Below are 25,049 nucleotides of genomic sequence, written 5' to 3'. Positions count from 1 at the left end.
CTATTCCAGGGCTCACTCTCACGTGTAGACTAAAGGGGACCCCATTTTAGAGGCAATTGGCAAAGATGCCCATTTACCCCTGCTTCTCTGCCAGCCTTCCAGGCTCCATCCAGCCCGGCTTTTTCTCCCACTCCTCTGGGCCCTGGGTCCAGAGCCTCCTATACAAGGAGGAGGGTGTAGCCTTGGAAAGACAGCCGCCCTTGGGGAATTCCAAGGCAGCCTCCCTGTGGGAAGCTGGCCCGCGCTGACAGCATAGTCACGATGAGGCCCAGAGGGCTGTGCATGGGAAGGAGGTGAAGGAGGACTGTGCAAGGGAAGGAGGTGAAGGAAGGTTGTGCACGGGAAGGAGGTGAAGGAAGGTTGTGCACGGGAAGGAGGTGAAGGAAGGTTGTACATGGGAAGGAGGACTGTGCATGGGAAGTAGGTGAAGGAGGCCTCTGCCCCTCGACCCCAACCGTGGACTTTGGCCTCTCAGGTACTACTTGGCCCTTTCCTTTCTCCTGGACAGGCGGAATGGGCGGCAGGCTTGACCAAGAGAGATAAAGGCCTCTTCTGGGAGGCCAGTCCCCCTGGGTCCCAGGCAAGCCCCTGAGCGGTGAGCAGCGTCCCTCTGGGCCTGACACCTGGCACCTCCCTGTCTGGCTGGGACTTGGGAGACCACAGGGACCACTTCTGACCACCAGGTGTCGCCAGCACTGGGCAGAGGGCTCCCGGGCAGCCCCAGGCCTGCGGTGGGGGAAACGGGGCGGGGTCTTAGGGCTGCCGCAGCTCCCCATGTTGTTCTAAGGCCGCCAAGATCTCGGCCCCTGGACTGGAGCGCCCTGGCCCCTCAGCCCATAAGGAGCACTGACGCGGCGCCGGTGCGATGCTGAGGGGGAGCGGTGCCTGCTGGGCAGAGGGGTGGAGACACCCCAGGTCTGAGTCTGCCAGTCCCAGCTCTCCACCCCTGCAGGGCTGGGGGCAGAGGGAGCACAGCACCTTCCCTCGAGACAGACCCGACCCAGCAAGGCCTCAGCCTGGCTGGCTGGGGCCCCGCCCCACTGCACCTGCCCTAAGCTGGGGTTTCCCTGTCTGTGAACCCAATGGTAAGACACTGGGGTCCCACCCCACCCTTCCTGGGTGGTGTGAAGATTCAAGGTGTCTCGGGACTCCAGGAAGGAGTTGCTCAGTGCAGGCTGGCACCCTGGGCAGGCTTCCTAGAGGAGGTGCCAGGATTTGATCTTGCAACGTGAATTCAATGTGAGGATGATGCCGTCCTCCGAAATGTCCTTCTCCCAACCCTGTTTTCTTTGTTAAATGCAACTTGACACTTGACTGTCAAGACTCAGCTTTGGTGTCACCTCCTCCAGGAGGGCCCCCCTGACTACAATCCCCTTTCTTTACTCGGAGGCCACCATTGCACACTCATGTGTCAGCCTCCCTGGCTGAGACTGAGTTCCTGAGGCTGGGGCCTGGCCATCTTGGGAGCTGGGTTGTATCTGCTAAGCTTGCCGGCTCCTCCAGCTGGGTACAGAGCTTCAGGAGGCCACTGGGCCATTCCTAAGGAAGGCTGGAACCCAGGCCTCTGGGGTCTGGGTGGAGATCTCACTCCAAGGGGGCCGGGAACACCCCAAGCCCTGCCCCTCCTACCCACCTTCAGGTCGTAGAAGATGATGTCACCGAGCACCAGGTACACCTTCACGTAGTAGAGGGTCTCCTCGTCAAACTCTAGGGGCAAGTTGCAGAGCTACAGGGCCTTGAGGTAGAAGTGCTCCGCCAGCTTGCCATGGCCCAACCGGTGGTGCAGGGCTGCCAGCCGGTGGTAGTCCACGCGTTCGTTCAGCCGGTCCCCTGGGATGCAGGCCAAAGGGGCAGGTGTGAGGACGCGGCTCCCTGGGGCAGGGAGGGCACAGGCCCCTCAGGAGCAGGTATGCAGACCCCGGGCAGCACATCTGGCTTGCCTCCAGGCACCTGTGGTCACCTGGGCAGCTCTGGCCATTCCCTTCCAGGTTCCCAGACTCACTTTCACATCTGCAAAGCAGAACTAATAAGGCCTGCCCCTGTCTACTGTGAGGCTTTGGCAAAGTCGGACTTGGATGGCCCAGCTCTGTGCCTACACATAGCCACCTGCCTTTGCTCACTGGGTTTATGTCTTTTTTTTTTTTTTTTTTCCTTTTTGTGGAGAACGGGGTCTCGCTATATTACCCAGGCAGGTCTCGAACTCCTGGGCTCAAGCTATCCTCCCGCCTCTGCCTCCCTGAGAGCTGGGATTACAGGCGTGAGCCACCGCGCCCGGCTGCTCACTGGTTTTAACCAGGGGAGCCCAAAAGCCATGCAGTCCAGGTGCTCCCGGGACCCCGGCTCCAGGCAACCCAACGACGTGACATCTGACTCCTCCTGGGTGTGTCACGATCAGAACCCCTACCTTGGGGAGTCAGCTACACACCTACTGTGTACTGGGCCACGGGGCACAAGGCGCTGGGGCATGTGGCCTGCCTAGGGTTCCCTGTCTCTGGAGGGGGACAGACGACCCTGGCACAGCACCAGGGGATACCTGGCCTTAAGGGGCAGACTGCTGGAAGGGGAACTGGGATTTTATCAGCCAGAGAGCCATGTGGTTGATAAGGGTGGGAAGGGCACAAGAGAAAGGGAATGTGCCACTCAGCCTGACACATACAGGAACCAACGAGATGCCTGGCATGTCTGGAAGGCAGAGGGCACACTGGGCGGCCCTTGTGGTCAGCAGCAGGAACAGGCAGAGGAAGCAGAGCTCAGTCAGGCAGGGAGCTCTGTACTGCGTGAGAGACCTCGGGCTGTGCCCCACAGCCGGACGGGGAAGCCAGCTGGGCAGATCTGCCTGCCTGGACAGGAGACCAGGAAAATCCAGCAGCTGTTTCAGCTCCTGGCCTGCAGACCTGGAGGCTGGGCTCTGGCAAAATGTGGGTCCTGGCAGGGTGGGGGCTCAGGGGACTTACCCAGAGTGATGCTGAGTGCTAGGGCCATGTAGGCAAACTCCAAGACCTCCTGGGGCTTCTCCAGCGTGGCCAGGAGTGCCACCAGCTTGTTGCACAGCTGTAGCTGCAGCTCTGCCTCGCGGTTGCCCGTAGTCACTGCCAGGGGCAGGGCCTGGTCCTACCACACAGGCAGGTGGGGTCAGGTTTCCCGCAGCACCCACCTTGCCCACAGCCCTCCTCAGAGCTCAAACATGTACTTGGAGCTTCCCACGCCCCAGCTACCCCTGCACCTCAACACAGCTCTGTGCTCTGGGATAACACACAGTTCAGACACCCAAGTTGGGGGCTGAAGAGTCACCTGAGGCCCATCCAGCTACACTCGACAGCCTCAGACCAGCCTCTCCCACCTGGGCACCGGGAGTCTGGTCTGAGGTGGACCAGCACTCCTCTCTGGGGGGAGCCAGCACTCCTCTCTGCTCTAAAAACACCACATTTATCTGTGCCCAGGGCTGAGCCACACTGTGAGCTCAGAGGAAGGGAGAAGCCATCCCACTTCGGGGTACATGCAGACCTGGGCCTCCCACTGATGCTGTGTGTCCTTTGACATGTCTCTGTGCCTCTCTGAGCCTCAGTTTCCTCATCTGGAAGATGGGGACAGGACTTCCCACTCATGGTTGCTTGAGGTCATCAGGTACAAAGGTACAGCCATTGTCACGTCCAGAGCCTGAGCGTTTGTCCCGGGCAGGGGCACGGTCAATATCATTCCGGTGAGACCACTTGGAAACTCATCATGTGCATGGGTGGCCCTGCCTCCAGGTGGGAGACCTCTACCGTGCCACACCTGTACCTCAGCCTCCAGGTGCCCCACTGAGGCCCACCCACATCAGCCCACAGGCCAGCTCACCCGGTAGAAGGACATGCCTTCCTCCCGCTCCCAGGCCCCGTTGAAGATGTCTCCAGCTGCCTCAAACAGCTCCAGCCCCAGGTTGGGGTTCCCTGTGTACAGGTCCACATTCTGTGCCACCTGAAAGGAGACAGAAGTTCCCTCAAGACCCACACCTAGCGAGGTGGCTACGCGCACCTTTGCCAGCCTCCTTCCTCTCACACACTACAGGTACACCTGAGCATTTTTCAAACCCTGTGCATGAGGGCTGCCCCCACCACTGGCATGAGGACAATGAACTGATGCACCTGAGTGCCAGGAGGTGACTGAGCAGCTGCAGCCCAGGAGCCCGATACCTGTGAATCCTACCAACAAGGCTAGCCCTAGCCCACTCCCCCTGCACTCAAAACAGTCTCCGTGGCCCCCAGATTGCTGGGAGCCCAGCCCCTGGCACCTTTCTGCGTTGCCACATCCCTGCCACATCAGCAGTGTTTGTGGGTGGGCCTGGTCCTCTCTTGGCCATGAGCTCTTGATCCCTCTCCTCAGCTCAAGGAGATATACAGCAGGTGCTCAATAATGAAAGCTTCACCAGGCTCGTGGGCTTCACAATTTGTTCCAGATCACACTGTGTTTGGAAAAGCCTCTGAAAACAGCCACTATGATAGATTCATTTTGTAAGGAGATGTGCCACGTGTCACTTGGAGCAAGCTCTTCTGTGTGTTAACTGAGTGGTCACATTATTTGAGCATGTGCTGTATACCAGCAGGTGCTGTGCACTGTGAGGGGCCACGCCTCTGCCCTCAGGGAGAAGATGCTGGCCACTGGGGGAGGATGTGAGGGAACCAGTTGGAGGGAGGGAAAAGGCACACAACAGGTGCTCAGCAGTGGTTTAGGAATGAGTGGATGGATGGATGAATGGATGAGGAGATGTAGACACATGGATGGATGGATGGGTGTGCGGATAGATGAATGCTTGGATGGATGGATGGATGGATGGGTGGATGGGTGGGTGGATGGATGGATGGGTGGGTGGGTGGGTGGAATTTTGTGTGTATGTCTGTATGTATGTATGGGTGGGTAGATAATGTATGGATGGGTGGAGGGTAGATGATGTATGTACATGTGGATGGATAGATGGTGGATAGACGAATGTGTGGATAAACAAATGGACAGATAGATGAATGGAGGGATGGATTAATAGGTAGATTGGTGGGTGGATGGATGAATGATGGATGGATGGACGAACGGTGGATGGATGGACGAACGGTGAATGGATGGATGGGAGAAAGGATGGATTATGGAAGGATGGAAGGATGAACAGGTGGATGGATGGATGATGGAAGCATGGATGGATGATGGAAGCATGGATAGATGATGGATGGATGGATGGATGGATGGATAAACAGATATGTGGATGGATGATGTATGGATGGAAGGATGAACAGGTGAATGGATGGATGATGGAAGGATGAATGGACACATGGATGGAACAACAGGTGAATGGATGGATAGACGGGTGAATGGATGGATAAAAGAATGGATGAATGATGGATGGATGAATGGACTGATGGATGAATGGACAGATGGATGGATGATGGATGGATGGATGATGGATGGATGGATGGATGGATGGAAGGATGAACAGATGAATGGATGGATGATGGAAGGATGGATGGATGAATGGATAGATGGATAGATGGATGAATGATGGATGGATGGAAGGATGAACAGGAGGTGAGTAGATGGTTGATGGAAGGATGGATGGATGATGGATGGATATATGGACGAATGGATAAATGGATGAATGGATAAATGGATGGATGGATGAATGATGGATGGATGAATGGTGGATGGATGAATGGTGGATGGATGGAAGGATGAACAGGTGGATGGATGGAAGGATGGAAGGATGAACAGGTGAATGGATGGTTGATGGAAGGATGAATGGACGGATGGATGGATGAACAGGTGAATGGATGGATAGACGGGTGAATGGATGGATGATAAATGGATGAAGGATGGATGATAAAAGGATGGATGGATGAATGGACAGATGGATGGATGATGGCTGGATGGATGATGGATGGATGGAAGGATGAATGGATGAATGGATGGATGATGGAAGGATGGATGATGGAAAGATGGATGGATGATGGAAGGATGGAAGGATGGATGGATGAATGAATGGATAAATGGATGGATGGAAGGATGAACAGGAGGTGAGTGGATGGATGATGGAAGGATAGATGGATGATAGATGGATTGATGGATATATGGATGAATGGATAAATGGATGGATGGATGAAGGATGGATGGATGGAAGGATGAACAGGTGAATGGACGGATGATGGAAGGATGGATGGATGAATGGATGAACAGGTGGATGGATGGTGGCTGAATGAATGAATGATGGATGGACGAATGGATGGATGGATGGATGATGGATGGATGAATGGAAGGATGAACAGATGAATGGAACGATTAACAGGTGAATGGATGGATGATAGAAGGATGGATGGATGGATGGAAGGATGAGCAGACGAGTGGATGAATGATGGAAGGATGGATGGATGATGGATGGATGGAAGAATGAACAGGTGAATGGATGATGGAAGGATGGAAGAATGGATGGAGGGATGGATGAACAGGTGAATGGATGGATGGATGATAAAAGGATGGATGATGAATGAATGGATGGATGGATGGACAGGTGAATGGATGGATCATGGATGGATGGAAGATGGTTGGATGGATAATGGAAAGATGGATGGAAGGATGGATGGAAGGATGGATGGACAGAAGAATGGATGGATGGAAGGATGGATGGATGGAAGGATGGATGGATGGACGGACGAAGAGGTGAATGGATGGACGAAGAGGTGAACAGAAGAATGATGGATGGATAGATGGATAGAAGGATGAACAGTTGGATGGATGATGGAAAGATAGATGGAAGGATGGATAGATGGACGAACAGGTGAATGGATGGACGAACAGGTGAATGGATGGATGGATGGACAGGTGAATGAATGGATGATAAAAGGATGGATGGATGATAGATGGATGGACGGAGGGATGGATGATGGATGGATGGATGGATTCGTGGAAAGACGAACAGATGAATGGATGGATGATGGAAGGATGGAAGGATGGATGGATGGATGGATGATGGATGGATGGATGGAAGGACCCACAGGTGTATGGGAAGATGATGGAAGAATGGATGGATGGATGGATGATGGATTGATGGATAGAAGGATGAGCAGGTAAACAGATAGATGATGGAAGGATGAATGGATGGGTGGATGGACAGGTGAATGGATGGATAGACGGGTGAATAAATGGATGATAAAAGGATGGATGAATGGTGGATGGATGGATGATGGATGGATGGACAGAAGAATGGATGGATGGATGGAAGGATGAACAGGTAAATAAATGATGGAAGGATGAATGGATGGGTGGATGGACAGAGAGTGAACAGCACAGGGGTCCTCCTGCATCCCTTGCCACTCACTTGGATGTACAGGTCACCAGCTCGCTCTGCCGCAAGATGTAATAGATCTTCCCTGCTTGCAGCCAGGCATACGCCTCCTTCTCTTTCCTCTGGAGGTCAATGAAAATCCCCAGACTTCGTTTGGTGTAGTCCAGAGCGGATTTGTAGGCCCTGGAATCAGACACAGGTGTCAGAACAAGGGCTCTCATCCTCCTGGAACCAGTCTGCCTCCACCCGTGGGTCTGGTGACAGATGAACCTGGAATGTGGGGACTGGGAACGGCCCTCTCGTGTGTGCAGTGTTCTGCCCTTCCCAGGCTGCTGGGAGGGCCAGGGTGAACACACACGGCATGGAAAAGATGAAGGACATCCTTCTGAGGGAATCGAGCATCATGCTGCCCTGTGGCAGGAGGAGTGTGCTAGTCCATCTCCCCTGCCTCCCAGACATGGCCTGTGTCTTCTCCAGATGCACCAGGAGCCGTTAGTGTTCAGAGGCTATCTGGGCCGATGGTTCCCAAGGTGTGCAGGCATCACAGTCACCCGGAGGCCGGTCTGTACAGATTGCTGGCCCTGCCCCCAGAGCTTCTGGTTCCACAGGCCTGGGGCAGGCCCTAGAACTCCCACTTGCCACAAACTCCTAGGTGACATGGATGCTGCTCTACTGGTCCAGGGACTACACTTTGAGAAGCATGGCTCTAGCACACTGGCCCATTTCCTTCTGTGAACCTGAGGCCAAGACTGGAGCCAGTCTCCTGGGTCGCCATGGAATCTGGCTCCTTCCCTGCTCTCTCAGTAAGTCCAACACTCGAGGGGGTGTGACTGCAGCAATGTCACTGGGCCCTATGGGTGGGGTGGCCAGGGCCATGGTTACCCCAACAGGTCAGGATGCTTGGGGGAAGCCGAGTAGGCCACTTATGGGACGTGAGACCTTGGAAACCGTGCCCCAGGGAAGCAGGTGACACAACTGGCTCTGTCTTCTGTGGGAGAGAAGCCACAGGTGGCTGCTGTGGTCACATTTAAGGGGACAGATGAAGGCCAGGAGGGAAGATTCGGGGCAGGCAGAGGTCAGACGACAAAAGCCACCACAGTAGGAAGAACAGCCCAGAGTGCACGTACTGCCTCTGCTGGGGTTGAGATGACCTTTGACCCAACAAGGGAGGCTCAAGCTGGGACTCACGGGCCAGCAGCAGCCCTGGAACGACCCCAGGCCCACCAGCTCAAAGCATCTGATGCCAAAGAACCAAATGATCAAAAGGAGAGGGGCTGCTGGCGCCCTGGGCCAGCTTCCCTGTGCCCCTCTCCCTGCCCTGCCTGCCCCCACCTCCACCACTGCAAAGCCAGCCCTTACCACTCCGTGCCCAGGGACAGGTAGAGCTGACTGATGGTCTTCAGGATGTGCCCCTCCAGCACCTTGTCGGCCACCTTGCGGGCCAGGGAGAGCTGGAGCTCGTGGTAGATGACACACTGGGCCTCGCTGGGCATGACGGCGCTGTAGAAGTACCACAGCCGCTAGACGGCCTGCAGCTGGCCTGGGCAGAGGACAAAATGGAAGACGTTAGTCTCCCAGCATCGAAGCGAGGCTGGCTGGGGTCGGAGACCCCGGTGCCGTGCTTGCCTCTTTCATACCTCTGTGAGCCTGGGCCCCATAGGCGGGGAGCCTGAGTGCAGACAGGCCATGTACCCGTGCCAGGGCAGACACCGAGCACACCGTGACATGGGCACAGCTTGATGCAGATGCTCATGGTACAGGCCGGCCTTCTTTACAACTCCCAGGGCCGAGGTCCTGGCCAGGCTCGGCCCCTGCACCAGGCCATCTATTTCTGCTTCACAAAGCCCCTCTGGCCAGGACCAGGGCCGCCTTCAGCCTGAGCTGATGAGGCCAGGGGCACAAGTAGCCCCTGTCGCAGATGGAACCCTGAGAGAGCAAAGCCAAGCGTCATGTCTGCCACACACGGCATCATGTTGGGGGAATGGGATTCAAAGCCGGCCCCTGGCGTTCCCACACATGCTTCTCTCATGGCACCAGGCTCCAAACCCACAGGTTCACTGGCCTCTCCCAAAGCCAGGGCACTGGGAACGGTCAAAAGCTTCTGATTTTCTAGTGTCAGAAACATTCCGGAGATTAACACCGGAAACCAGGTACGCCGAATGGACATCTGTCACACACGCCACCCAACAACAGCTGAATACACCGTCCTCTCGAGCACCCATGGGACATTCCCCATGACAGACCATGTGCCAGGTCACAAAATGAGCCTCAGTGAATGGAGAAGGACTGAGACAAAAGCAGAGGTGTTCTTCAGCTGTACTGGCACGAAACTGGAAATCAACAGTGAAGGAAATGTGGGAGATTCAAAAATACGTGGAAATTACACACTGCTAAACAACCAGTGAGTCAAAGAGACCATCAGGGAAACCGAAAACTAATTTGAGAAGAATGCAAACAAATGCACAGCCCGGGCCAGCGCAGTGGCTCACGCCTCTCATCCCAGCACTGTGGGAGGTTGAGGCGGGAGGATCTCTTGAGTCCAGGAGTTTGAGATCAGCCTGGGAAACATGGTGAAATCCCGTCTCGCTCTATTAAAAAAAAAAAAAAAAAAATTAGCCAGGTGGGGTGGTGCACATCTGTAATTCCAGCTACTCGGGAGGCTGAGGCATGAGAATGGCTTGAACCTGGGTAGAAGGTGCAGTGAGCCAAGATTGCACCACTGCACCCCAGCCTGGGCAATAGAGCACAACTCTGTCTTTAAAACAAAAAAAAAAATAGCGCAGCGTATCAAAAATTCCAAGATGCAGCTAAGGCAGCACTGAAAGGGAAATTTATAACTGTAAATGTCTACATTCAAAGAAAGAAGAAAAATCTCAAGTCAATAACTTAACCTTCCACCTTGAGAAACTAGAAAAAGAACTAAACCCAAAGTGAATAAAAGGAAGAAAATAATAAATGTGAGAGTGGAAATGGGAAGTAAAAATACAGAGAATGGAAAAACAAAAGAGATAATCAACAGAACCGAAGGTGGGTTTTTTGAAGATAATAACAAAATTGACGAATATTTCTCCAGACTGACCAAGAAAAGAAAGACGGGACACAAATGACTAAAATCAGAGACTGAGCACCATGGCTCACGCCTGTCATCCCAGCGCTTTGTGAGGCGGAAGTGGAAGGATCGCTGAGGCCAGCATTCAAGACCAGCCTGGGGGAACATGATGAGACCCCATCCCTAATAAAAATAAATAAATAAAAACCCAAGTTTCTAAAATCAGAAATGAAAGAGGAAACATTATTGCCGACCTGACAGAAATAAAAGGATTCCATGAAAACACTACGAACAATTGTACACCAAGAAATCAGACCATCCAGACACAACAGCCACACTCCTAGAAGGACACAAACTACCGAAAGTGACTCAAAAATGACCCCAAGGAAGCATGTGGGGTATCAGCGGCACCCTCGGTCTCCTCGACTGTTCAGCTCAGGGTGGGGAGACAGGGAAGCATGATCCCCGTTCCCTGGCCTGCATTTCCAAGTCTGAATCCCCCAGCACGCCGGGGAGGGCCTCGTAGGAGGAGGTGCCACAGGCTGTTGTGCCAGGAGCCACCGGAAGCTGCAGTGGGGGCTGGGGCGCTGGGTTCCTGGAGGGTCTCCTTCCAGTCAGAGAATGCCCCTGGGGAAGAAGCCTGGGTCAGAACCCCCCACCCCTCCTTGGGCAGATATATGGGACCAGGGCCCCTTCACATGGTCCTTTCCAAAATCTCATCCCTCCTAGGGCCAGGAGTGGGTGCCAGGCCTGTGCTGGGAAATAGGCAGGTTTGGTCACAGCCCCTGGGGCTCTGGCCCAGGCCACAGGAGGCACCTCTGAGTGGTCTCACGATGCCATGACAAAGCGCTGCAAGGCAGAGGGGACTCAACAGTATCCCTCGACTCAGCCATTTTCCTGGACTCAACTTCCTCATCTATCCTCTGCGGCCTAGATTTCAGACAGCCCTGCCCACCTACTGTCCGTTCACTGCTCAGTCTGCAGTGACTGTTCGATAGCACCCCATGGCTCCCCAGTGCTCTTGGGGAAAAGGCCAAGCCACAGCCTGAGGCCCCAGGCCCTGCTTAGCTCTCCAGAAGAGCTTCTCACCATCCAGCACCCAACCCACCCGCTCCCAACTCTGCACCTCCCTGCATAAGCCCTGCTCACTCACCCCCGCTCATACCCCACTCATCCCTGCTCACACTCCCGCTCACTCACCCCCACTCACTCATCCCCGCTCACACCCCACTCATCCCCGCTCACACTCCCGCTCACTCACCCCACTCACTCATCCCCGCTCACACTCCCGCTCACTCACCCCACTCACTCATCCCCGCTCACACCCCACTCATCCCCGCTCACACTCCTGTTCACTCACACCCCATTCACTCACCCCCACTCACACCCCACTCATCCCCGCTCACACTCCCGCTCACTCACCCCCACTCACACCCCACTCATCCCCGCTCACACTCCCACTCACTCACCCCCACTCACGCACCCCTGCTCACAACCCACTCATCCCCGCTCACACTCCCGCTCACTCACCCCACTCACGCACCCCTGCTCACAACCCACTCATCCCCGCTCACACTCCCGCTCACTCACCCCCATCACACCTCCGCTCACTCACCCCAACTCACTCATCCCCGCTCACACTCCCGCTCACTCACCCCCACTCGCTCATCCCTGGTGCTTCACACAGGCTACACCACCAGCCCCTCCCCCACCACCTATTACTTGACTAAATCCTCTCAACCCTCTGGTTCCACACTAAAGAGGCTTCCCTAACCCGGGGCCAACTGGTGCCCCGCCATCACGCCACTCACACTTTTGTGGCTTCTCTGGCCTGAAGCTCCCATTCCCACACTCAGTCCCTGCCACCTGAGGACTCCACAAGCCCCATTTGTGGGTGGGGCCTGACACACTCTGCATGAACTGCTCTGCGGCTTTGGGCAATCACCCACCCCCTGTCCCCTGTGAAGTGGGATGACAGGTGCGCAGGCTGCCAACATACCAAGCAGATCACACGGGCACAAGAACCGGTGTCAGGGCCTGGCTCATGGAGGGGCCCCAAGTCCCAGCGCAGCAGAGCCTGCCTTGATCCCAGGGTTATGTCTAGGGATTCCCAGCAAGCAGGACTTTCCATGCTCAAGGCAGGATGGTCCCTGGGCAAACCAGGAAGAGCTGGCTGCCTCAGTAGGGCACAGAGGACCTGGCCCTGCATGGGAACCGCCTGTCTCCAGGGCGCTTGCCAACATCGGCTGCTGGCCATGACTCAGCACTTTCGATGGTGGAAAAACCACCACTTGTTTCCGAATCACAAACCCCAGGTGTGCCCTGACCTGAGTGGCCCCGGAAGGCGCACAGGGGGAACTGGGGCACTCACTCTCCACATGGCCCATCTCCACGGCGACCAGAAGGGCCCACTCATAGTAGCCCTTGTCCTGCTGGGCTGGGCCCTGGCGGGTGCAGAGGTGGCCCAGCTACAGGAGCACGTGGGTGAAGTCCTGGCCACACTCCCTGCAGGGCAGCCTCGAGAACAGCCGCACGGCCTCCAGGAGGTAGTGCTGGGCCAGCCTTCTGGCACCCCAGAGCAGGCACAGGGTCCCGAAGTTGGCCAGCACCACTGCCTGGTTCCTCCGCTGGCCCAGGTACCAAGCCGCCCGTAGGGCGCAGTAGTAGCCCTCGGCTGCCTGCCTCGTCTGGCCTGTCCTCTTCAGAGCCACGGCCACCATGTTGGCAATCACACCCTCCTGGTCCTCGCTGGCCACCACTGCATCCTGGATAGACTGCAGGATGTTCAGGGCCACCGGGCTCTGTCCATGAAGCACGTGCAGCCAGGCCAGGGCCACCAGGGGGTCCACGATGGCACAGACTCCGGCAACAGCACTGGCTTCCACCGCCTGTGTCATGAAGGTGATGGCTGGGCCGTGATAGCCACGGTGGCTGTACAGTTGGGCCAGGCTGGCGTGGAGAAGGCCGCGCAGCACGTGGCCTGTGCCCGGGGTTAGGGAGGCCAGCGCTCGCCTGAGGTAGTGGGAAGTCTGGGTGGGGCGGCTGTGGGGCTGGAGGGCATTCTGGAGCAGCAGGTTCACGCTTCTTAGTGAGCCGGCCAGCGAGTCCTGTGTCCTCAATGAGGCCACCGTGACACAGGCTCAGCACGAGGTGGGGCAGGCACTTGCGGCCAGGAGTAGGAGCCAGGAGTAGATGTCAGCCAGCAGTAGGGAGCAGTCTGAGAGCCACGCAGCCTCTGGGGCTCCCGAGTCCCTGTGCAAAAGCAGCAGCAGCTCTAGGAAGGGCAGGGCCTCCTCGAGCTGCTTGAGGTGCACATGGTGCCTGGCCAGCAGGAAGCAGGCCCGGGCCGCGGCCTGCAGGCTCTGGCCACCCACCATCTGCTGCAGGGCCAGCTGCAGGAGCTCTCCCTCCACCTCGGTGCTGCAGATGTGACCCAGCGTCCCCAGGAGCAGGGCCATGGCTTTGGGAACCACCTGTGTACACTTCTCCGTTCTGCTTCCGGTAAATGCTGGCCAGGTTGGCGTACACAGCCACCACCAGGAACAGGTCCCCAAAGCTGCCCTCCAGGGACCCCAGTGCTTCCTCCAAGTACACCCGGGCCCGGGACAGCTTGAGCCTCCTGCTGCACAGCGGCCCCAGGAGGAAGCAGAGTCTGGCCAGGGCCATGAAGAGGCCAGCTTTCTTGGCCACCCCTCGGGCCTGTGCCAGGCGCCCAGTCAGCTCCTCCTCGTCGCTAAAGCTGCAGAACATGCCGCTCAGCCATGGCCATGCCACACCGTACAGGCCACAGAAGCTGGCCTTGTACCCGGGGGCGTTCAGGAACACAGCAGTGAGGTCAGGGCCTCTGGGTCCTCCCAGTCGTCCTCAGCTTCCAAGAAGAAGGAAGGCTCCTCGGGGTCCTGCAAGCTCATGTTGCTGGATGCCGCACAGAGACCCCAGGATGCTGGCTCCTGGGGGCAGCCTGGGCAGGTCTTGCATTGTTCTAGAACATTCTTCACCTTCGGCAGGGTCGCCTGTGGCTCCAGGCCCAGGCAAGGTGGAGGTATTTCTGCAAGTCACAAAAACACCTAGACAGATTAGAGTTCAGCATTGAGTCCTTGGTCCACTGGGGACAAGGTCCCCACATCCCCCCTCTCTGTGTCCCTGGCACAGCTTGCCATGAGCCCTTGAGAATTATGTGCAATGCAAACCCGGGCCTGGAGCACATAGGAACTCCGGCACTATGGGGACAGAGAGAACACGCAGGCCCGTGGCCCGACTCTCCTACAAAATCACCCTCCTGTCCTGCTTTGTCGCCCACCTCACAGCATGGTTTTAGGAGACTATGTCAGCTCAGTGATCCCTCAGAGATGCCTTTCCCTTTAGAAAGAATCAAAGCCTTCTAACTGGACCCATGTATATGCAGCACTACAACTACAAATGTAACTTTTGTCAGCATATTGGGCCCCCCGGTGGGGTACAGGAATCCATGAAATCCTCAACAGCCAATCAGAGCTATTGATCAGCTCAAAAGCTGCTATGCAAAATTGGTAAAGCCACTGACGGCACAGGACAGGGCTTTTGTACCCATGTACCCATCTCCGTGCAGGGAAACGGACCATCGCTGCAGGAAGGATGGGAAAGCTTCCAGGCCCCTGTGGCCACCTTCACCTTCAATGGTCTGAAAACCTGAAGCCCACAGTTCCTAAAGGGTTAACAAAGGCCAGCGTGCTCCAGCAGCCCACTGGTGCCTGCTGGCTTTGGTGGATTCCTAGCCAAAGCCCTCTCCCAGAGGTGAGCAAACAAGCACATTTCCTGTTGGAAAACCTGGGATGAAAGGAGGCATTACTGGGAAGGAAAAAAACTAGATTTAAACAGACTCTCTGTTTCAAGCTCACATGTAAAAAATATTTTCAGTACAAACTGCCTCCTTATTCATCTGTAAAGCCTTGGAATTAAAAAAATAAATAAATATGATTTAGAGGCAAATGTCTGACTTGACTACACTAGATTAGCTAAGAAATCTCCCCAATCCGGCAGAGGCACACAGCCCCTCCCAGCCACTACCCTGGCCTCCGGGGCAGCTGGAGAGCCACGTGCCTTTGCTCCAGTGACTTTGGCAGAGGGTGGAACCACCCCCTCCCTGAGGCAAACCTACAACAGCCTTCCCTTCCCCACTGGCTCCCCTCAGGAAGGAGCAGACCCTTCAGGGACCTCAGTTGAGGCCCCTGCAACCTAAAGCTCTGCATTCTGCTACCCGCTGAGGGCAGTGTGGCCTCCCATCTCTGAGGCGGAGCACAGGGTGAACTGCAGCTTCTCCAGGTCATGAAGAAGGAACCCACAGCTACATGTGGTCTCCAGCAGTGGAAAGGATGTCCCACCTCGGTCGGTGACCAGGCAGGGGTCAGCATGTTCATTGGAAGAAGTGTGGGACCCCACGGCCTCCAGTGCCAGAGTAGACGGGAGGTTCAGGCCCACCTCAGGCGATGTCCCTCAAGTCCCCGGCCCACACCACAGAGGGGTGACAGCCACATCCAATGCCCACTGTACTCAGCTCTGTCCCCTCCCCCGGTGTTACTCCAAGACCCAGCTCATAACCAGAGGAAGCCTGAGCCACGGGCAAAACCTACCTTGTTCCTGCGGCTGCTCGGTCTCAGCTTCCTCTACTGAGTCTGGCAAGGGAGAAAAGAGAAGCAATGAACACCCCCAGCCAGCACCTCTCGTCCCATGTCAGATTGAGCTGGTGTCGGTGTTGCAGGGTGAGAGCATTGCAGGGTGCAGGGGTTGAAAGTCATATCATCCTCTTCCCTCCTGGATCATGGGAACAACATCACTGGGGGGTGTACACTTTCTGCGATATTGGGAGTAACATCGTCTTCTGTGCCTTGGAATATTAAGGACAATATCATGGGGGGGCGTGTACATCTTCTGCAATATTGGGAATAATATTATCCTCTCTCCCTCTGCATATTAGGAAAGATATCACAAAGTGGGTGTTCACCTCCTGCGATATGGGGATTAATACCATCTTCTCCCCTTCCAGATATCAGGAAGAATATCACATGGGGGTGTACGGTGTCTGCGATACTGGGAGTAGTATCAACCTCTCAGCCTTGGAATATTAAGAAGAATATCACAGGGTGGATGTACACCCCCTGCCATATTGAGAGTAACATCAGCCTCTCCTCTCCATGGATATTAGGAACAATATCCCAGGCTGGGTGTACGCCTCCTGCTCTATGGGGAATCATATCATCCTCTCCCTTCCAGAATATTAATAACAATATCACAGGGCGGGTGAACACAGCCTGTGATACTGGAATTATTATCATCCTCTCCCCCTCCAGATACTAGGAACCATATCACAGAGGAGCTGTACCCTCCCTGGGATATTGGGAGTAATATCATACGCTTCTTCTGTGTATATTAGGAGTAATATCACCAGGTGGCTGTCCATTCATTGCTATGTTGGGAGTCATGTCATATTCTACCCCCCTGGATATTAGGATCAGTTTCACATGGTGAGTGTACACCTACTGTGATATTAAAACTAAAATCATGCTCTCTGTCCCTGGATATTAGGAACAACATCACAGGTAGGTATACACCCCCTGCAGTATTAGGAGCAATAATATGATTAATTAGTAAACATCAATGATCGATTTTAATAATTATCAGGCTGGTCTCGAACTCTTGACCTCAGGTGATCTGCCCGCCTCAGCCTCCCAAAGTGCTGGAATTACAGGCGTGAGGCACCGCGCCCAGCCAACACTTCTTGATATCCCTTTTTGGACCTCAAATTTAGCATGCCGAAAACACACTTTTGATTCCCCCTGCTATAACCCACTCCTCCCATAGTCTTCCCGATCCCAATAACAGCATCTCTAGTCTTCCAGTTACTCAGGCCAAAATCCTTGACATCATCCTTAAAACTTCTTTTTCTCTCTCTTGTCATCCAACCCATTTAAACTCTCCTTTCAAAATATATGCCAGACCTAACCACTTCTCACCTTTCTCATCATTTCCAACCAGGTCCAGCCCTCATCATAGCGCTCTGGGTTACTGCAAAAGCCTCCCAATCGCCAGCCACAGTGGCTCACGCCTGTAATCCCAGCACTTTGGTAGGCCAAGGCAGGTGGATCATCAGAGGTCAGGAGCTCAAGACCAGCCTGACCAAAATGGTGAAATGCCCCTACTAAAAATACAAAAAATTAGGCAACCATGGTGGTGGGCGCCTGTAATCCCAGCTATCCCAGAGGCTGAAGCAGGAGAATCACTTGAACTCAGAAGACAGAGGTTACAGTGAGCCAAGATCGTGCCATTGCACTCCAGCCTGGGTGACAAGAGTGAAACGCCATCTCAGAAGGTCAAAAAAAAAAAAAAAGCCTCCCAACCCACCTCTCTCCTTCCGCCTTTCATCCTGCCTGCATGCTACCTTCCACTCTCAAACATTTCAGAAAAAAAAAATTATATCCACAGAGAAAGAAAGTACAAATGGGGTGAAATGTTTGGGGAATCTGAGGGAAGAGTATATGGGAATTCTCTGTACTATTTTTGCAACTTTTCCATAAGTCTGGATTATTTCGAATTCAAGAGTTAAACAAAGGAAAAAAAACACACTATCTCCCTTTGTGACTCCATCCTGTCTTTCCCCTGGCAACTTAAGGATGCTCTCAACTAACACATCTATTTTTTCATGAACACTAAAAGAACTCTTGCCTAGTATTGACTTTCTGTGCTTGGCAGTAGAAGTGTGTGTGTGTGTGTGTGTGTGTGTGTGTGTGTATTTCATATATATGTGTGTATATATATGTGTGTGGTGTGTATGTATATATAGAGAGGGAGAAATATATATATGAGTATATATATATATAGTATATTTACAATGGTAATGTGTATATATATAAATATATGTGTGTGTGTAGATATATATAATACCTACCCCATAGCCTGTCCTTAACCAGTTCTAAACGTAGTCAGAAAAACACATACCTAAGCAGAGAATTTCAAAATAATATGATGAATATTTTGATAGAGGGATGGGTTGCTATGGAACACGCTGCTAAGACACAAAACCTCCTAGATGGGACAATGAATGAACAAAGTTTTGTACCTATAGGCACCCCTCTGATATCCCCTCAAACGTTTATAGTTATATGCATTTGCTTCCCCCAGGACCCCTATTTCATAAGGGTTAGTCCTAGAGCCTAGCAAGTTCCTACTACAGCTGGCACACATATGCCATTCAAGAAACAGTGGCGGAGTGAATGATGAGTTAAGAACCATTTGTCAGCCAGTGCTCAGTAATACAACATGCACTGGTATGCAAATTATATTTTTGTTGAAAGCAACAGCAGGATCACAAATTATCTTTCCAGAGAAAGCAAATCTCAAAAGCTTCTTTACCCTACTAAAGCACATTATAAGAAGCTCCCCTTATATAAAAGAAAACCTCCTCATTTGTTATCAATGGCGTGTAACCCTAATAAGCCTCCGACTCTGATGACACCTCTTCCGTCCCCAGGGCTAGATAAAGGAGGTTCCGGAAACCCTGGTAGTTGTGAAGGTGGCTCCCAGCTCTGACACTCTTGAACCCTGCGGGCACGGAGGTCACACAGCAGAAGAACAACCGAGGGAAGCATCATCAGGCTTCGAATATGTTTGAACCAGAGACGGCAAATAGGCTGCAGCCAACTGAAAACACCAGAGATTCATGGTGGCCACCTTAGGGGTTATGCTCTTAAAAAACAAAAATAAAAAATAAAAATTAAAAAATTAAGAAAGGAAGGGGTCAAGAATCCATCAGGTCTGACTGAGACGTGTATCAGTGACTAACACCCCGTATGGCAAAAGTACTCCAGTGCGCTTTGGGTACTCACAGCTTCAGCAGTATTCAAAGGCGTGTGCTGCCCGAAGACTAAGCCACGGGAATACCCCCAGCAACACTGCCAGGAGAAACGTCTCACATGGATTTGGCTAGAAATACAGTTGTCTTTAACAAATTAACACTGAATAAATCCTGACTTATTAGAGCCTGTGAGAATGACATTCTCAATGATAACAGTTATCACTAAAATCTCCAAACATCTGGGATCCTGCAGGGAGGAACTGTGACAGCGCAGGCCACATGTCCAGAATGCTTCCCAGACTGCCTGTTAAAGAATAAAAAAAATGAAACCCCTCTAAGAATGTCTTCTCTCACATTTAGCCAGTTGTTCCTTTGTGTGCATCTCTGTGCTAAAATGGCCATTCTTCCCCACAGCCTGAAGTCATATGCTACAATAAATGAGACTCACATGAAGCCAGAAACGTGCAGATGCGAGGAAACCAACACAAACGAAATGGGCTGGAGAGTGTGGCCAGGAGGATGGTACTTCCCAGGAAGCAATTACTTCATCTCTGCCCATGAAGCAGGCAGTTGTCACTGTTCCCCAGGCCCACGCCAGCCACTCGAAGTACGTTCTAACCAAACTACCTCCAACAATCAACGTCAATATACCACACAATTGGCTTCTGAAAGGACACCTTGCAACCAACAAGAAACTGTTAGCACAACTTTGACAAACTGTGCAACTAAAAACCTTGGAAAGGGATAAACACTGCCACATTTTGACTCCAATACTGTTACGGGGTAGCACTGCAATAATTCACTGAAACAAAAGAATGAATGAGGAATACGTTTATATAGGAATCAGAGGAAGCATGACTAATCATTTAAAGAAATAGGTCAAGAAACTGCTAGGTTCAAATGCTACCGTGAGACACTGTCAGGGCCTTAGGCAAATTCACTTCTCTTGGTCCTGTTTCTAGGTTCATCAAAAACCAGCTTTGGACTAGGGAATCTGTTGCTTCCCAAAGCCTTCCTTCTGTGATTCCAGCCCAGATTTTAGGACTGCTCTCCCGCTTGGTATATGAAAGCCCTTTCTATGTATAATAGCAAGAGTATATTTCTGTGTTGAATGCGGTTTGGGACCTACTCTATGAGGCAGAATATCATCATGTAACTTTAAGCATGACAAGGCGCACTCTAGATAAGGATGACACATAAGATGTGGCCATACACCTGTGCATGCCTGGCAGGGAGGTGGGGAAGTCTCATTTAATGAAGCCGGGGTGCCTGTTGCACCTGAACATCCTCAGTCCACATCAAGTTCACAACATCCTTCTGACATCAAACCACAGGCATCACATACTTTTCCATACTTTCTACCCAAGATTAAAATATGCAGAGCACCGTGATAAAGACACCTCCATTCCCAGCATGTTGGCTCTCGTTCTGTAGAATTACGTACTTTCGGTGCAAAATGGTGACCAGGTTCCAGCCGCAAGCAAGACTGGGCTCCGTGGGGACAGCAGGCCCTGCAGGAGCCACCACTCCTGTCGCCACAGTCTGATGCAGCTGCAGAGAAGCTGTGGCTGAGGCCATTCACTTTGTGAGAGAACCGCACAGGAGGGAAAAGGTAGGGAAGGTCGGGAAGAGGGCAATGTCATGCTTCTGAGCCCAAGCCAAGCCATCGCATCCCCTGTGACTTGCAGGTATATGCCCAGATGGCCTGAAGTAACTGAAGAATCACAAAAGAAGTGCAAATGCCCTGTCCCACCTTAACTGATGACATTCTACCACAAAAGAAGTGAAAATGACAGGTCCTTGCCTTAAGTGATTATATTATCTTGTGAAATTCCTTTTCCTGGCTCATCCTGGCTCAAAAAGCTCCCACACTGAGCACCTTGTGACCCTCACTCCTGCCCGCCACAGAACCCCCTTTTGACTGTAATTTTCCTTTACCTACCCAAACCCTATAAAACGGCCCCACCCTTATAACCCTTTGCTGACTCTCTTTTTTGGACTCAGCCCGCCTGCACCCAGATGATTAAAAAGCTTTATTGCTCACACAAAGCCTGTTTGGTGGTCTCTTCGCGCGGACGCGCATGACAGGCAGGTGCAGAGCCAGGAAAGGACCAGTGATGAGAACAGAAAGGAATGCGTCTCCCTGTACACACACTCGGATTTTATGACAATGTGCGCAGGGGGCTGAACTGGATGCCTGAGAACATTCCTCCAAGTTCTTTTGCTGATTTTCTAAATATTGGTGTAAAATCTGAACTCAGAAAAAATTTTTTTAAATCGCTTCAATCAACATCTTTGTCTAGTGCTCAGCATCATATCTACGTGATCATCTAGAAAACCAACTTTTGTTCTAAGGCTCACATACTCCTATAAAGTCCCAGAGATTTTACAAGGGAATGCACCTCTCATTCGCATCAAGAACACACACAACTACCATTACAGAAATGCTTAATTTGCTTACATAATTTTTTAAACACCCAGATTTGAAATACAACAGAGAAGACAACTTTTTGATAGCTCTGCTTTTCAACTGCGAACTGCGGGTGGAGAAAATAACCTGCCATGATTTCTAACCAGTCAACAACCTGTCTTCCCTGGCTGCAGTAGGAGCAATCTTTCTGAGCTCAGGATGAAAAAGACCCCAGCTGTTCAGGGGACAGATAGTCATCAGTTCTCAGCGGGCTTCCCGAGTCCCAAATCCCCATGTGATACGTGGAAGTAAAAAGCTATCAATGACCAAGCATCTGAACGCTTATCCCACCTCACCATCTGATTCTCCTGCCATGCAAATTTAAAATTCTTAAGCCTACTATCAGAGAATAGAGTTGGTGCTGCATCTGTCTTCCTAAAATTACGGATAATTACCAGCCCACAATGGCTTCTAATCAGATTTGAGTAGTACCTTAGACAGGAAGCTAAAGTGCCTCAGCCCTAAACTGAGAAGAAAACAGAAACTGGAATGTTCTAGATTTGATTTTTTCCCCCTTGTTCTAAAGTGGCTGTTCACAAATCTCCTTCTACTGTCTTGTTTATAAAATGTATGAGAAAGAGGGAAATTCAAAGATATGATAGAAATGGCCACGTTTTCTAGGTACAAACTTCGTGAACATTATTTTAGGTGCTGGGCTTTTTCTCCACAAATTGTGAGCCTGGAGGACATTTTCCCCCTCGTGGTTACACATTCAGAGTCAGGGAAAGTGGCTTTAGCAGTAAAGAGGGGAGTGCACTGAGAAGCGACCGGACACTGAGAAGGATAGACAGGGACTCTACCTCGGTGGCCTACAGCATTCCTGGGCCTCCACCTTTACTTTTCTATCTGTACAAGGGATCTAAAGGCCCGTGATTCTAGGCCACGACAGCTCTTCATACACACATACACTAACATCACACGCCTATGTGAAAAGTTGTGACACCTGGCTGATTTCCTGAAGAAGTTATCTTGTATCATTTCTACTCATGTACTCCACCTCCTTCCAGACAAGTATCTGAGGATGACGGGCTATCCCACAGCCACGTGTATAACCTCTGCTGCTTACGATCCCTGTTCACATAGCATTTTCCAAAAGCATTTGGTGTGAAGTGACAGAAGAAAGAATAAGGTTCTTTCAGCCCATTCATTCATTCATTCATTCAACAAATATTGACTGACTATCTACGTGCCAGGCACTGGTGATATAACAGCGAACATATATTTTTGTAGGTAGAGACAGATAACCAAAAAGTATGTTAAAGAGTGATCAACGCTGTAGAGGAAAATACACCAGGAAACAGGAAAGAAGAATACCCCTAGCCACCCTACACTGGGGTGACGCTAGTGTTTACAAAATGGAAACAGCGGCCGGGCGCGGTGGCTCACACCTGTATTCTCAGCTCTTTGGGAGCCTGAGGCAGGCAGATCACCTGAGTTCAGGAGTTCAAGATCAGCCTGACCAATGCGGCGAAACCTTGTCTCTACTAAAAACATAAAAATTAGCTGGACGTGGTGGCACACGCCTGTAATCTCAGTTACTCAGGAAGCTGAGGCACAAGAATCACTTGAACCTGGGAGGCAGAGGTTGGAGTGAGCTGAGAGCGTGCCACTGCACTCCAGCCTGGGTGACAGAGCAAGACTCTGTCTCAAAAAATGTAAAAATTAAAAAAAAATGTAAACAGAGAATAAGATACCAAAAGAAAGAACATGAACGATTAATTGTAACAAAAGCCTTTGTAAACTAATACTTTCCTTCCTGGATCCTTGTCCCTTACAAATGGAAAAAAAGGGTGGGTAGGGGGTAGCATCCAAATGATGTTTTAAGATGGCTTGGGGTTTCAGATGTCTGACAGTCATACTCACGTACTTCAAGGAAAAAGCTCTAGCTCTATAAGCCATCTGGGCAATGGTTTAATGTCTTTTTTTTTTTTCCAGAGAGTTTTAAAATACAGGAAAATTTGTGTGTTTATTTGGCTGCTCTGTGCCTGCACACGTGCAAACTCTGCTAACAGGTTTTTCCATGTTTTGCTGAATTTACCAGCTTGCCATAAACAGGCTTCCAAGTCTTAATTGTCTATAAATAGCACAAACACCCAAAAATGCAAATCAAGACAAGCTGTCCCTTCAACTGCTGCTGCCATGATGATGGCGAGCGACCATTGGCCAAATCAATACGCGGAGACTGAAGCTGTCCGGCAGAGAGCACAAGGTCGAGTGCTTTTCCCATAACATTTAAAGAAACAAGCGGAAACGGCTCTCCACACAGGACAGACACATCCTTTGTTCTTTGAATAAATACTGCCAATGCCGAAAATACTTTCTCCATCACACTATCTATATGGAATTCAACTTCCTTCCAATACCATGAGTAACGCCAGTGATAGACTATGTTTAGCCATAGTGACCCATTAGCATTCTTTTTCCTCTAAAATGTTGAAATAATAACATTGAGTGTGCACTCACGAGGTGCCAGGCTCTGAGTTTGATCTCGTCTAGTTCTCATTGAAATCCTGTAAGATCAGTACCATATTCTCTCATTTTTCATAGATGAGGAAACTGAGGCATAGAAAGGCTAAGTAAGTTGTCCATGGTCACAGGTTATTTAGAAACTTTTCTTCAAACTTTCAAAAGTTAACTACTGCCACTATTACAAATGAATTTTTGTTTGTTTGTTTGTTTTTTTGGGGACAAGGTCTTGCTCTGACCAGACTGGAGTGCAGTGGCGTGATGATGGTTCACTGCAGCCTCGACTTCCCAGGCTCAAGTGATTCTCGAACCTCAGCCTCTCCAGTAGCTGGGATTACAGGCAGGAGCCACCACATCTGGCTAATTTTTTAATTTTTATTTTTTGTAGGAATGGGGTTTCACCATGTTGCCCAGACTGGTTCCAAACTCTGGGCTCAAGAGATTCTCCCAGGTCGGCCTCCCAAAGTGCTGGGATTACAGGTGTAAGCCGCTGTGCACAGCCCTACAAATGTGACTCATACAAAGTCAGAGCAGTGAGCAGGAAGAGAACAGAGACTTCAGCGAGCCTCCTGGCTGTGGCGACACCATATCCCTCCTCCATACCGTAATGTGTCTACACCCACCAAGCTCCTAGACATTGAAGGCAGGCCAGCTCAGAGACGAAACAGCAGTCAAGAAAGAGAAGATGCAGACACGCGTCTTGATTTCAGCTCGAGCGTGCCTCTCTGCCCTGCAGCTGCACAGGCAGAAACCAGGGGCCGTAAGTCTCAGGCAGTGTGTTTGGTTCCTGGCAGGTAATCTTTTGGGAGACCATCCCATACAATTAGTGTTACACTTCTCAAAAAGGAAGTGTGACTTTTATAGAAAAATCGATTGCATTTGGGAGAAAGGCCTAACAAAACCACAAAAGGATAATACATTCATACAACAACAAATT

General features: G+C 51.7%; 1 pseudogene; it reads right to left on the bottom strand.

Annotated features, from left to right (window-relative positions):
• Positions 1–753: 753 nt before the first annotated feature.
• LOC107126523 (SH3 domain and tetratricopeptide repeat-containing protein 1-like) overlaps positions 754–25,049 on the bottom strand; it is a 36,423-nt pseudogene continuing 12,127 nt past the window's right edge.

Source organism: Macaca fascicularis, chromosome 3 (genome assembly GCF_037993035.2).
Source record: "Macaca fascicularis isolate 582-1 chromosome 3, T2T-MFA8v1.1".
Classification (NCBI taxonomy): domain Eukaryota; kingdom Metazoa; phylum Chordata; class Mammalia; order Primates; family Cercopithecidae; genus Macaca; species Macaca fascicularis.
This window is presented reverse-complemented; position numbering and strand designations above follow the sequence as displayed.